The sequence below is a fragment of the Capsicum annuum genome, chromosome 9 (assembly GCF_002878395.1).
Source record: "Capsicum annuum cultivar UCD-10X-F1 chromosome 9, UCD10Xv1.1, whole genome shotgun sequence".
Classification (NCBI taxonomy): Eukaryota; Viridiplantae; Streptophyta; class Magnoliopsida; order Solanales; family Solanaceae; genus Capsicum; species Capsicum annuum.
This window is the reverse complement of record NC_061119.1, coordinates 125,207,114-125,221,557: the sequence shown is the minus strand read 5'-3', so window position 1 is coordinate 125,221,557 and position 14,444 is coordinate 125,207,114. Positions and strand designations below refer to the sequence as shown.

Genomic DNA, 14,444 nt, shown 5'->3' with positions numbered 1-14,444 from the left:
AATTATATAGTGAAGATCCATTAAAAGGATGAAAAAAAACATAAAACCACTATAAAAATTGAATTAATAGATAAAAATAACATAATAACTCAAAAACCATTAACATATAATTTTGATGATTTAAAAGAATTTAAAATGCACATAGAAGAATTATTAGAAAAACAATATATACAAAAAAGTAATAGTAAACATAATAGCTCAGCATTTTTAGTAAATAAACATAGTGAACAAAAAAGAGGAAAAAGTAGAATTGTTATTAATTATAGAAATTTGAATGCAAAAATTATGACATATAATTACCCAATACCAAATAAGATATTAAAAATAAGACAAATACAAGGATATAATTACTTTAGTAAATTTGATTGTAAATCAAGATTTTACCATTTAAAGTTAGAAGAAGAATCTAAGGAATTAACCGCATTTACGGTACCACAAGGATTTTATGAATGTAATGTACTACCATTTGGATATAAAAATGCACCAGGTAGATATCAATATTTTATGGATAGTTATTTTAAACAATTGCCTAATTGTATAGTATATATACCAAAATTAGCAGAAAACTTAAAGCCTTTACAAAAAAAATTAAAAAAGGATGTAGAATATAATTACAATGAAGAAGATAAAAAAACAAGTTCAAAAATTAAAAATACTTTATAAAGAATTACCAAAATTACAATTTCCAGAGAAAATAGAAAATTTATATATATAGTAGAAGCAGATGCTAGTGAATGTAGTTATGGAGGAGTACTTAAATATAGATACGAAGAAGAAAAATTAGAACACCATTGTAGATACTACTCAGGTACGTTTAATGAAACAAAAATAAAATGAGAAATAAATAGAAAATAATTATGTTCATTATATAAATTTTTATTAGCATTTGAGCCATATATTGTATGTAACAAGTTTATTGTATGAACAAATAATACACAGGTACGTTGGTGGCTAACAAAGAAAATAAAAAATTCAGTTACAACAAAAGAGATTCAGAGACTAGTCTTGAATATATTAAATTTCACATTTACAATTGAAGTAATTAGTACTAACAAAAATGTTATTGCAGATTACATATGAAGACAAAGCTACACAGACTGATATAATAGAAGAGGATACTCTAGAAAAGATATTCAACACCCTAACTATGCTTTCAATGAAAGTGGACAGTATGGGTAATGAAATGGAAAAGCTAAAGACTAATGAAGTAAAACCGAAGTCTGAAGCTACAAATCAGCTAACTCAGCAGTGTGCAAGCTATATCGATCGGAAGACATTAAAATTCCAGAGCTAGAAGGAGACATTGGATACTCCATAAAACCCATAACGTTTATCAATCTACTTCTGCAGGTACAAGCAAAGGAGTTAGGAAAAACATAAATATGAACCTAAACAGGCTATTTGATAAACCATTTATTCCAAATACACCAAAAGATTCTATGTTCATACCCCCACAAATTACCACATACCGAGATAGTTTAAACCAAGACAAAAAGACCTACAACTATACAGCCCGAACATACATAGAAAATATTTACAAAATACAAACCTTCTTAAATACCAACCCCAGAGCTATGAACATCCAAGAACCACATACGAATTACATAACCCAGAAAGCTAACCGGATACAATAAGCTAACTACTTTACCCAAAACCAACAAAGTTTAGTTAAAACCTGTTACGAATATGGACTACTTAGTACCATATATACCCAAGACGGAAATGAAATATCCACTATACCAGAAATATATGAGTCATTTAATATTTTTAAAAGGATAACCAAAGGTAACCTATTTTTTATAAAATTTTAGACAACACCAGCAGAGATATTGTATGATGAAGTTAAATCACCTATACAAGTTGTAAAAATAGGAATGACCCGAGATATGATTATACCAGAAGATATTACTCAACAACCAGAAATACCTAGAATTGAGATACCAAATTTTTATGTAAATAAGAGAATTATTGGACTATCCACGATTCGCAACAAAAATCCTATATGGAGTTATTATTTAAGAGGTAATGTAATAGTATACTCAAATTCAAAGGAACTACGAGAAGCAGATATGGAAGACGTTAGGCAATGGATCTTGGCGTTACACAATCCAGAGAAAAAACCTATCGCCAGAGCCATTAGAGAAAAATTTATTTTAGAAGAATTATTAACCAGATATTGCAAGTTAATTGGATATAAATATCCAGACCATCAATGTTCAAAATGTAATGGAGAAGATAATATTGTCCCAGAAGTTCAACTGGAATAGAAGAATATAAAAGCGACAGCTGGAAGATGCAAGATATGAAACAATAATGGAGATGCAGAACAATAAAAAGAAGATAGATACAGCAACAAAGGAAAATCAACCACGAATAAAGAAAAGAAGACAAAGTTATCAAAAAGTCATTAAAGATATGAAAAGGACATATGACTTATAGTTTTCAACATGTGAATTATTATAACTTTTGATTTCTTTTACGTAAAAGACATTGTATATTTAGTATTTACTAGGTTAGGTAGCTTACTATAGGCTTTTTGACATTTTTTAAGTTTTTAAGACTTTAGCTAAAAGATTAGGAATAGTATGTAGATACGTGTAAAGTTAGAACAGTGTAAAATATTCGATTTCAGTATTATAAATGGAAGAGTATTTGCTCAGATGAAGGCAAGCCTTCATACATTGAAGCACAAAATCTCTCTTGTCCACAACAAATATTTTGCTTATTTATTAAAAAACAGGTATATTTTAATAAAAAAATCTATGAAGGAACAAAGCTTAGAATTACCAAACCTACCAGAATAGGTATATTCATTTACTATTATGAATAGCTAAATTCATAAATTCCTAACAATCATGATATGATAAAATAAGTTCATGTTAGTTGCTTTATAGTAGAATTATTCGAAAAATAGCATGTTAAGAAGTTTATTAGCAAAGTGGAAAGGGAGAAAAATCCCTAAGAACTATGCCATCCTAAAGGTGAAACCGGTGAGGCAAGAAAGCCGTGATAGGGGAGTAACCAGAGTAGAGGCGCTGTTTAAGGGAAAAGTATCCAGATTACCATGCTAATAGTGACCGAAGAATATGCTATTTAAGAATAATCTAATATATAGAAATCCAAAGTGATCATATTTTGTTATGTGCATGATTGAAGGGAATATTTTAAAAATAGCAATTTTATGAAAAATGGATAATTATTTATCTGACGAAATGGTAGATAAATTTAAAATACTCGTTTTACATGTACTTAAGGATATAGAAATAGTAGATATAAGAAAAATCATATTGGAAAAAATATTTGATAGATATTTTATGACTAGAATTAATTATATAGCACACCTACCAAACTACTCTTATAAATACTTACATACCAAACCCACACACTAACTATGATAAATTATGTATATTTAGAATTTTGGAAAATAAATATAAAATATATAAAATTTCTTAGTGAAAATATAGAAGAATTAATGAGATTAAAACAAACAACTAAAAAATATTATAATAAAGTATTTAAACAATTTTAAATGATAGATAATCTTAAAACCTTAATCTTATATATACTTAGAGATATAAAAATTATAGATATTAAGAGAATAGTATTAGAAAAAATATTAGACAATAAAATTGAAACTATAAATTGGATAGAATAGTTATACCTGGATAATTACCCAGATAGATATTATTCAGATTAAGAAATGTTAGAATATATTAGAAAAACTAGAGAAAATCAAGATAATCTAAATAAAAAATTAATTATAGAAACCGACTTAGAAAAATAATGGAGAATCTAAAAGAAAAATTAATATGGATAGAAAAAACCCTAAAAAATTTAGGAAAAAGTACATGTAATAGATTATATAATTTTAAAAACTCGCTACGAGAAGAACAACACAAGATAATAAATAGCATTGAAAATCTAGAATTAGATATACATTACAGTACAATTAGGATAAATTATTATACAAAAATTTGTAACTCTGCATTTACTATAGGATAAAATGATAGACTATGAATATTTAAAATACTGGAGACAAAATATGCAAGAAATAATATTATTAGAAAAACTTATGAAAGATAATATAATTGGATATTTTGAAATAAAAGATATTGAATATTTAGAATACCTTCAAAATAATATAGAAGAATTACAAAACCTAAGGAAAAAAAAATAAAGAATACTATAGTAAAGCATTTAACCAATTACCATATAATTACCCCCAAGATATGAATATCGATAAAACTAACATAAATTAATTCAAAATAAAAATATTTAGAGAAGTTAAGAAATATCCACGGACAAATAAAAATAGATTCATTCTACTTATAATAGATCTATTTTACCACACAAGTTATCCGCACCCTATTTTACCACACAAGTTATCCGCACCCCCTTACAATTTGGTATCACGTGTGTACAATTAGCAAGATAGAAATAAGAACCAGGTTCAGCTTTTAGAAAAATTAAAGAATCTTTAATTAGCAATTATTCAGAATATACAAGTTTAAATAAAACAAAAGAAAAACCACAAAGATTAGCCTACCTAATTACATTAATATCTAGTATTGAAGCAAAATTAATAATCCATTTAAAATCCAGGAGAATGAGACACATACCACCTAATTATGATAAAATTAGATTTAGAGATCCTTCAAAAGTCTGTATCCAACCCATCTGAAACCCAGCACCACCACTCTGGGTTTCTGATCCCCATTCATTGTATTCTGCAACCCCACTTGCCACCAAGTAGTCCCTATTAAATTCCAGCAATTAGGTGAGTGAAGGGGAGGTTAAATATTTAAATGATGACAGCTTGAACCTGGTCAAAGAAACTTAGATCACATTCTTTAACCAAGCCATATTTTTCCTCTAATTTTTATTAGACGAATCAAAATTAAGATCCCAAAATGCTTTCAGTAATAGTTGTGATTAAGGAGAGATGGTTTGGGGAATCAATGCAAAGTGGCAGCTGAATGCCGACACAGGTAGCGGCTTAGCTCTTTAGTCACAAGGCATCTGACACTTGTGTGTTGCTCTCGGAGGCATTTGTGGGGCAACTTAAGTATTCACACCCCCTTTTATAAGTCAGCTGAGAAAATGAAACAAAAGGCGTCAGTTAAGTGTTTATGTAATTTTTGTGATAACTTCGACTAAATCAAGATGAAAGTCACCTAAAATATGTTAAATTAATTGGAAATTGAATTAATATTTTTTAAAAAATTTTAAACTTTTTAAAATAGAAAATAACTCAAACTCATTTAATTCCAAAATGATATAAAATGAGTTTTTTTTTTTAAATATAACTCTCAAAAATGATTTTCTCCTTTTTTTTCTCCATATGTATTGCCCTCAAGAAAAAATAGATTTACGTACGTTGCAAGCTCCGATGACTTCAACCTTCTATGACCTCAACTTTGACTTCTTCTTCGTTCTGTCCTTTATTCTAACCGTCAATTTTCCTCATTTTTTGTCATGACTCAATTTACACATCATGATGGCACCTACTAAATACCGTCAATAGATAAGTGAACTGCATTCCAGAGCAAAACGCAATGGGTTAACTTGATGGAAAATAATCAACATAGGCAAAAATTGACAACACAACTTATAATACAGATATTATTTGAAATAGATAAGATAGTAAACATAGATATAATCTCACGACCTGGTAGAGCTAGTACAAGAGCAACTAGAAATTGATATACAACCCAAGTATTTAGAATAGTCAATACATCTGTCTCAAAACAAAAGACGGAATATAGAAAGGTAGAAGAAAATGAGTGACTAGCATTGCAAGAGCTCACCTTATCTCTGGATATCAACACTGTACAAACATGAATCAACGGCGGCAACTAGTACTCAGATTTACACCAAAAAGGTATAGAAGTGTAGTATGAGTACCAAGACAATGGGTACTCAATAGGAATTATCGGTCGATTGAGCTAAATCATGATATAAGTATAATAGAATGCTTAAAAACATAACAAAGTCAAGGTAAGGAAATGAATCTGAATTCACTCAGATATTGTTGTGCATATACAGGTTAATAAACCAAAATAAAAGCATAAACTAACATAAAGCATCCACTCACACACAAACATAACTACAAAATTGGCGCTCATACACTAATTAGTGTAGAAAGTAAATAACTCATCACTCCCATACACCTGGAGAGTACACTCAAAGATAGAATATCCCATCACCGCCATTTATCAACTCTCATAATTCAATTAAAATTGATCCAAGTCATGACCCACAATAAACACAGATTACCATATTCATCACTTGTCAACTAATCAACACTTATCAACTAATCCAGGATATAGTAACTAATCCTCATATACAGACTAACCATCATTTATCAACTAATCACTATATATCTACTAACCATTTATTTATTTATTAAGTATAATATCACTAGGATCCATCTATATTATACCATATTTTAATTATTTCCTCATTTTCAACTTAGCTAGATTATCAATCTCACCCCCAATGTCATTATACCATAATAAGTATATCATTATTGTATATTATGTTCCAAACTCGAACCAATAAATATAATCAATAGCCAGAGTTGAACCGATAATTATAATCAATAGCCAGGCTTGAACCGGTAAATATATCATCAATCGTTGGACTTGAACTGATAAATATATCATCAATAGTCGGACTTGAACTAGTAATTATAATCAATAACTGTATTTCAACCAGTAAATATATCATCAATATCCAAACTTGAAATGGTCATTATAATCAATAGCCGGACTTGAATCGATCAATATATCATTAATAGCATATGTAATAGCATAAGCAATAGGTATCAACCCTCACATAAACCAACATAGACATCAAGAGTCAAAGTTTCTCAATATTACCTCAATAAACACTTCCAAGAGTCTAACAAGTGTATAACGGTTTACACATACTAACATGCACCTTAACCTAAGGTTGGTCAAGGGCCCATTTCTAATCCCCGAAGTTTCATTTTAGGCAAATCCTATCAGTACTAGGCTTAAGGTATCTAATTCTACTTTTAGATGTTAAACAAGCATTAATAAGTCCTAAGATAGAAAATTTACCTAAAACATGAGCAACTAGGTCAATTATGCCTTATTTATGATTTTCGATTAGTCTAAATAGTGCAACTAACCCAAAGAATTTCAATTCATCATACCAACACCTAAAACCCATCCTAAATCTAAAACAATATCATAAAAATTATGAACCAGTTCAATCTAACAAGGGAGAAAACCTAGCCTACCTTAACTTCAAAGATAGCTCAACGATCTGCTAAACCACCATTTTTCCTTTCTAGAAGCTTCCTCAAGATGCCAAACTATCAAAATCACATTCTGCACATCAATACAAGAATGACGATACCCATATTGCACTATTATTCTTTGGGTCCAAAAATCACATCAAAATCCCATGTGGGTCCGACTCACGTAAATCGCATTTCAGAGACTAACTCAACATTCTTACATGCCTAGGGAATCATTGCCCTAAAAAATAGGTGAAATCCAAGATAAATTAGGGTTAAAATAAAGCTCTTAAGATTTTAGGATTTTGAGCAAGAAATCAATAAAATCCAACAAGAAAGGGTGAATTCTTACCTCAAAATGCAAAGATAATCGCAAAAATAAGTTTTAATATAGATTCCGAAACATCCACAAGCTTCAATACCACTTAATATCAGTCTCTAGGGTTTAAGATCTCAATAAATAGATGAGAAATGGGTAAAATCACATAATAAGAAGTTTATTCATACTTAGCCCAGGCCCTCGGAATTTGCTATCGCGACCCATTGGTCATGATCATGGCTTCTTGAGCCTACCATAGTGAGTCTCAATCATGACATAATCACTGTGATCATCGTACCTCAGGCCTGGCATGGTTAATCGTAATCGTGATCAATGCCCCACAATCGTGGTACCTTGTAACTATCAAAGGTATCGCGATCTCGATCCTTGGTGTCGCGATAGCAATGCAACAGTTGATAACTGAGACTTGGGATCCATTCAGAAGTCTCTGCCAAGCCCCCAGGACCCATCCAAAAGCCCATATATGAAAACGAACTATGTAACCACACCAAATTGGACGTTTTGGACTCAATGGCACAATCAAATTTTCCATTTGAGGCCATTCTGACCAAATATAGATTCAACACCCATATTTTATTTTTCTTAACTTTCCGACCAATAGGTCAAAATAAGCCTGGGTGCCTCAAGAGTCGCACCAAGATTCCACCTAGCCTAAAATTGATATTTCATAGCTACTGGCATATTCAAAAATTTACATTTGATGTCGTTTATCTGAAGTTTTTCCCGGTGGTTATTTAGGAGCAACGAAGAATTCAAAACAGAGAATTGACTCTAAAAGACAAAGAACTGCCCGATAACCAAAATGTAAGTTCTATCAAGTCATAAATAACTTAGGGTAGCTATAGAGAAGCTCTGATGGTATAAAGAAGCAGAAATATAGAAAATAACCTGAAGGGTTATCGTGTAAAGACTTTTTTTTCAAAAAAAATAGGATTTTTCAGTTAATAAAAGAAAAGAAGAGTTGATTATCTTCTTTTTAAAATATGGGTTAACAATTTTAGAATTATATGCTTATAAAAGAAAGAGGAATTCGAGAAATCCTAATATGTGATATTTTGTTATCTTAATACGGCAGTTGTTGTATTTATGGTATCTTTATCAATGAAATATGATTTTTTTATTGTTGTTGTTCTTGAACATTATTGTTAAAACACTGAAACTTAAAATCTGAATTTTTTCAGAGGAATCTGTTGTGACAAAATCCAACAACTATTGAGACTGTACTATAGATTTTAGTGAACACTTGAGTACTTACTTGTGATTATATTTTGTGTTTTTAAATGAGTTTAAAAAGTTAGGATTTTCAACAGAATATAGTTTTGGTTAATAAAAAGTTAAGGTCATCTTCTCTTCAAAGTTAATAGTCCCAAGTTAGTGTTTCTTAATCAATTTGTAGTATTTATTCTTTTTTAATGCTTGATATGATTGTTGTATTGTTAATGTCGATGTTGTTGGTGCAGTTGTATTGTAGATATTGGTGTTGTATTATAAATGTTTGTGTTGTTGGTGTTGTTCTTGAACATTATTGTTCAAGTGATGATATTTGTGACTTGTTCTTGGTGTTGTTGGTGCTCTTTAACATTGGAGAATGATCTTGATAGATTTTTTGTTATTGTCCTCAGTTATTAGTGTTTTATTTGTCAAGTGTTTTTATTATTCCCAATAACTGATTCATTTATTACAACAGATGTCAAGATTTGATTTACGAGTCATGAAGGCATCTACTCTATCTCGCCAGTAGGTAAGCCAAATCATAGCCTGGAGCTAGATGCAATGGGTTAGCTTGGTGGAAAAAATGGCCTAAAAGCTGGAAATTAAAAATTAAAGATTTAATTAGAAATAATACAGTCATAAATATCTAATATATAGATAGAAGCCAATAAATATCCCAAAACTCAATAATGTAAGTACAAGAGCACCTATAATAAACTACGTGTACTGAATAGTGAAATACAATTCATATAAAAAATGAAAGGCTAGACATAGATAAATAGAAGGAAAAATGATAGCACTAACTCCAAGAGCTCACCCAATCTCCGGAATCAACTCTGCAAGATGTCGAATCAGCATCGGCAACTGATACTCAGATCTGCACCAAAAGGTATAGAAGTGTAGTATAAGTACCAAAACCATGAGTACTCAATAGGCATCAATGTCCATTGAGCTAAATTGTGATATAAATATGATAAAACATAAGCTAAGTTAAGATAAAAGAAGGGAGAACCTCGAAATAAGCTCTAATACCACTGTGCATAGATAAATAAATGCATACGAGAATGATAACATAAATAACAAACCATTAAACACAAGATTGGCCCCCATAAGCCAATAAGTTTAGAAACTAAATAACCCAACACTATCCCCATAAGCCTGGAGGGTACAATCAAGAAAACTAACAATGGAATAACCAAAATTTACCAATTGTCATGCCAAAACCAAGAATCCATCTATCTCGATTTCATCATAAACAATCATCAATGCAAGACTCGAATCGAAACTCAATAGTATCATCATTATTATCATCAATTTTGCTGGACTTGGATCAGAACCCATATTATTTAACCATTAGCAATTGCCAAAGTTGAACCTGAACCTAAATTACAAATCGTATCAATGAACCATATTAGTAAACCATTTCAATAAGATAAAATCAATACGTTATACCAATAAATCATAACTATAAATCACCCCTTTAGTCATATTTATACACCAAACCAAGAATCGTATCTGCAAGGCCCTTCCATAATTACGTCTATAAGTCATATTATTATCCATATTTGGAGTTCATATCAGTACTAATATTCATAAGTGACATGAACCGATAGGGGCCTTGTCGTAATGGGCTTCTCAAGTCCAACCAGGATAGGAGATCAGCCCCGATCCCCAACCCAACCATCCAGCATATACACTTAGTCGGATGAATTTGAACGTATAGCAAGATAGTGTGTAATTGCACAAATCCAAACTCTTAGATGGTCTATAACTGAGATTGACCCATATGAGCCCAACCATCCCAAACCCAACCGATAACCAAAGCCAAACAAAAACCATAAGCCCAAACCATAAAAATAACCAAACCAAGTTCCATAACATAATATAAAAGGATGGAACAATGAGAAATTTAGTTAACCGACATCAACCCTAATGTTAATGCCAATACTAAGGCTGATAATACTACAGATCCTGCCCATGCCAACCCATAGTTGTTCCACAAAAGCCTCTAAACAAAAGAAAATCAATATTCAGTTGGGACATGCCCCCAACCATAGGCAAAACCAATATCCATAAATAAACTAAAGTATGTAAAAATATCTATGAACATGAAATGGAGCCTTCCGAAATATGAAAGCTCACCACTTTAATCCAGTAGCCGATCCCGAATCCAAGCACTAAGCAGAAGGAGTAGAATGGTCAGTTCCTACATAGCGTGGGGATACAGCCACCCAAGGACGGGTTAGCAGGTGAACGCTAGCAAGTACTCAAGATAAGGGTAAAATAATACCATCTAGTAAAAACAAGTAATCCAATCTCATGCATACAAAATATACACATATCATATATAATCATACCGGTAAAGGGAATCGGGTTTAGCATCCCTTTAAAATTATTAACATGGGTATGTGTAGCTTAACCATCCTAGAACCCCCCATGGGCTATATGGGTGCAGTGTAACCCCCCAAACGACCCCTGATATATATAGGTGCATAAACCAGAGATACCATAAGAGTAGGGAATTCCCTATTATTCTTTGCTCTCCATGATGCATATGTACTTAGAGGATTCCCGTGTACCTCATAGTATCGTATATGGTCACTATGGCCAACCCCTTATGTCAGCAAACATGAGTTTTTAGTGTCCGTCTATTGGACTCACACCTTCACGATAAGCTATAACACCCCACCATAATTGTCTAATTAAAACCATTTCCAACCAACCAAACCATTTATTCCATTATTATTAACCAAGCCTATAAAAAGTGGTATCATCATACCGACTATAGTTTGTAAGCAATGTCCCTAGCCAACCTTTTTAGGTAAATGGATTCATATGTACCCATAAATTACATTATCAAGTTAACTTGGGGAATCCCTTGTACCCCATAAGTGTTCCATTATTATGTTTGCTCGGGCGAATCCTATGTACCCCACAAGGATGTTTAATTCACCATATCCATGACCACCAAACCTTACTATTTAACTATCCTAAGCCATTTAAATCATTTATACCATTTAAGGTTCCATCACCAAACCCTACCATGCAATAGTTTCATTAAAAGTCCAATAGTATAGTAAAAGCATTATCGTAGGCATTTTATCAAACATGTTAGGGGCATAGTGTTTCTAAAATCAATTCCAATTATCAATTAATGATTCCCAGGCAATCAATTATCCAAACCACCATTAAAGCATGTAAAAACATAATTAAAACATGGGAAAACCATAATAAACATTTGATACCAAACTCCAACATATATTTGAAAACCCCAAAACCCTACAATAATCATGCCACAAAAACTTTGTGTAAATTATGCCTTTATTTGGAACTAACAATTAGGGAGAAGTATCTTGCCGTAGATGATGAAGATAATGTAGAGAAATCACCCAGTCAAGCCCTAAATGGACCTCCTTAGTGAAACCTTAGCCTTCCTTTACCCAAGAGCCTTAGAGAGAATTGTAGAGTGTTTAAGAGATTTTCTAAGTGGTTAATTATAGAATAATAGGGTAAATAATCTCCCAAGAGGTTTAGAAGTCATGGGGCCTTAATAGGTTAAGTGGGGAAAGGTCCAGATTGCCCCCAATTAAATTGCATAAAAAATCCTATCATAGGGTACGACTATACCATGCCGGTCGTACCCTCCAATACGAGTGGTACCAATACTCATACTCTAGGCCTTCTCCTTGGACCTAACACTGCCCAACATACTATTTACCCAAATGAAGTTGTACCCAAGAACACAACTAGTACCCTTGACCCATACCCTGGCAGAATAGAATCACAAGAGATTTGAACATTGTCCACTATACAAGTTCATGGTATGACTCATGCCCTAGCTTACAGCTCATGGTGATCCACTCGTACTCAGATCTAAGTTACTTTACTAAGTCTTACATTAAGTGAAGGAAAAACCCAAAAAAAGTAAACCGTATCCAACCACACGACTCGTACCAACCTAAGTCATACCTATTCCAGAAACCAATCCAACCCACCAACCAACACTGGTCAGCATACGCCCAAGGTATACCACTCATACCCCATTATATGAATGGTATCCACCAGTCGTATGCTGTCCAGAACCCTAAAATTCAAAAAATTTTCTAAGGGTCCCAAACCCAAGGTGTTTCAATAAGCAACTATTAAGCATTCTAGAATTCATGCCAATACTCATATCTACAGGACACCCATCATACCTATTAGCCATATTATATTAATAAGCCTTATAATATATATATATATATATATATATATATATATATATATATATATATATATAAATATAAAAAAATACATATATATATATATATATACATATATGTAAGTCATATCATATATGTGAATCGTATCATATTCATAAGTCATCACCATTCAATCATGCCGATATCTATAGCATTAAGCATACCAATAGGCTATGTTATTAATCATATTCAAAAGCCACGCCAATAATCACATGTATCAGTCATAAATCAAACTCGAACACTTTATCCTTCATCCTACATATGCACAATATCATTAGTAATATTCATGATTAGCACCAATTCTTTAATATCCCACTAACATACTCAATAATTATATTCGACCTCCTTAAGTTTCAAACCTACCATTATCAAGAGTAAATCATACGCAAAGAAGTCTACAAGGTTATCACAAGTCTTGGTCTAAGGTGGGACAGAGGAGACCACTTCTAATCCCCGAAATCTATTTTTATCCAGCTTCTATCCCGGACTAGGCTTAGGCATCTAAGTTCATTTCTAAATGTCAAGGAACCTGTAAATAGTCCTAGGATAGTAATCCTCCCCAAACATGAGTAACCAAGACAATCCTACCTAAAATAATAACAACTAAGATAATTTTTCTTAATTTAAGCAAATAGGGACAATTCATCCCAAAATATTATTAACTAAGGCAGTTTCACCTAGCTCGAGTAATTAAGGAATTTCCATTCTACACATCTACCACTGAAGCCTAATCCCCATAAGACATGAATAACTATGCTATCTACTCTAAGTCCATGGTTTCAAAATATCCTAATGGTTCAACTAAAACACACATTTCCAGTCATACTTCTAACATCTAAATCCTACCCAATATCTACCATAATAATATAAGCATTCTACGAAATAGATCAATCAATGAAGAAGATAAACCTAGCCTACCTAGGTGCCAAAAGAAGCTTGAAGGATTGATAACACTCAACTTACACCTCAAATAAGTGCAAGGCGGTCTTCGTCAATATATTTACCCAACTTCAGAGTCGGGGTCAAATCCACAGGGAACAATGTGAGTGGTGATTAAACTAGTTCAAAACTATAGCTACAAGTTAAATTCAAATAAATAATAAGAAAAGAAAAAATAGGGGTTTTTAACAATTAAACAAATTTTAACGTTTCAACTTATTTTAGAACTCAAAACTTAGATTTCAATATTTCGAATCAATGATATAGAGAAACTAGGGTTGTGATCACTATGACTATTAGTCTCTATTGAATAATAACTGTTCATGATTCTCGTGATAGGTGGGAACATCAGATTATCCCTACCGATGATACTATCTAACTTATCTCTCGACCTCACCAGACAATTTATTATCTAATTCTCTCAAACTTAGATAACATATCTATT

General features: G+C 31.8%; 1 pseudogene; it reads right to left on the bottom strand.

The window, feature by feature from the left end:
• Positions 1–11,403, bottom strand: part of LOC107841329 — a 37,519-nt pseudogene extending 26,116 nt beyond the window's left edge.
• Between the last annotated feature and the right edge of the window lie 3,041 nt (positions 11,404–14,444).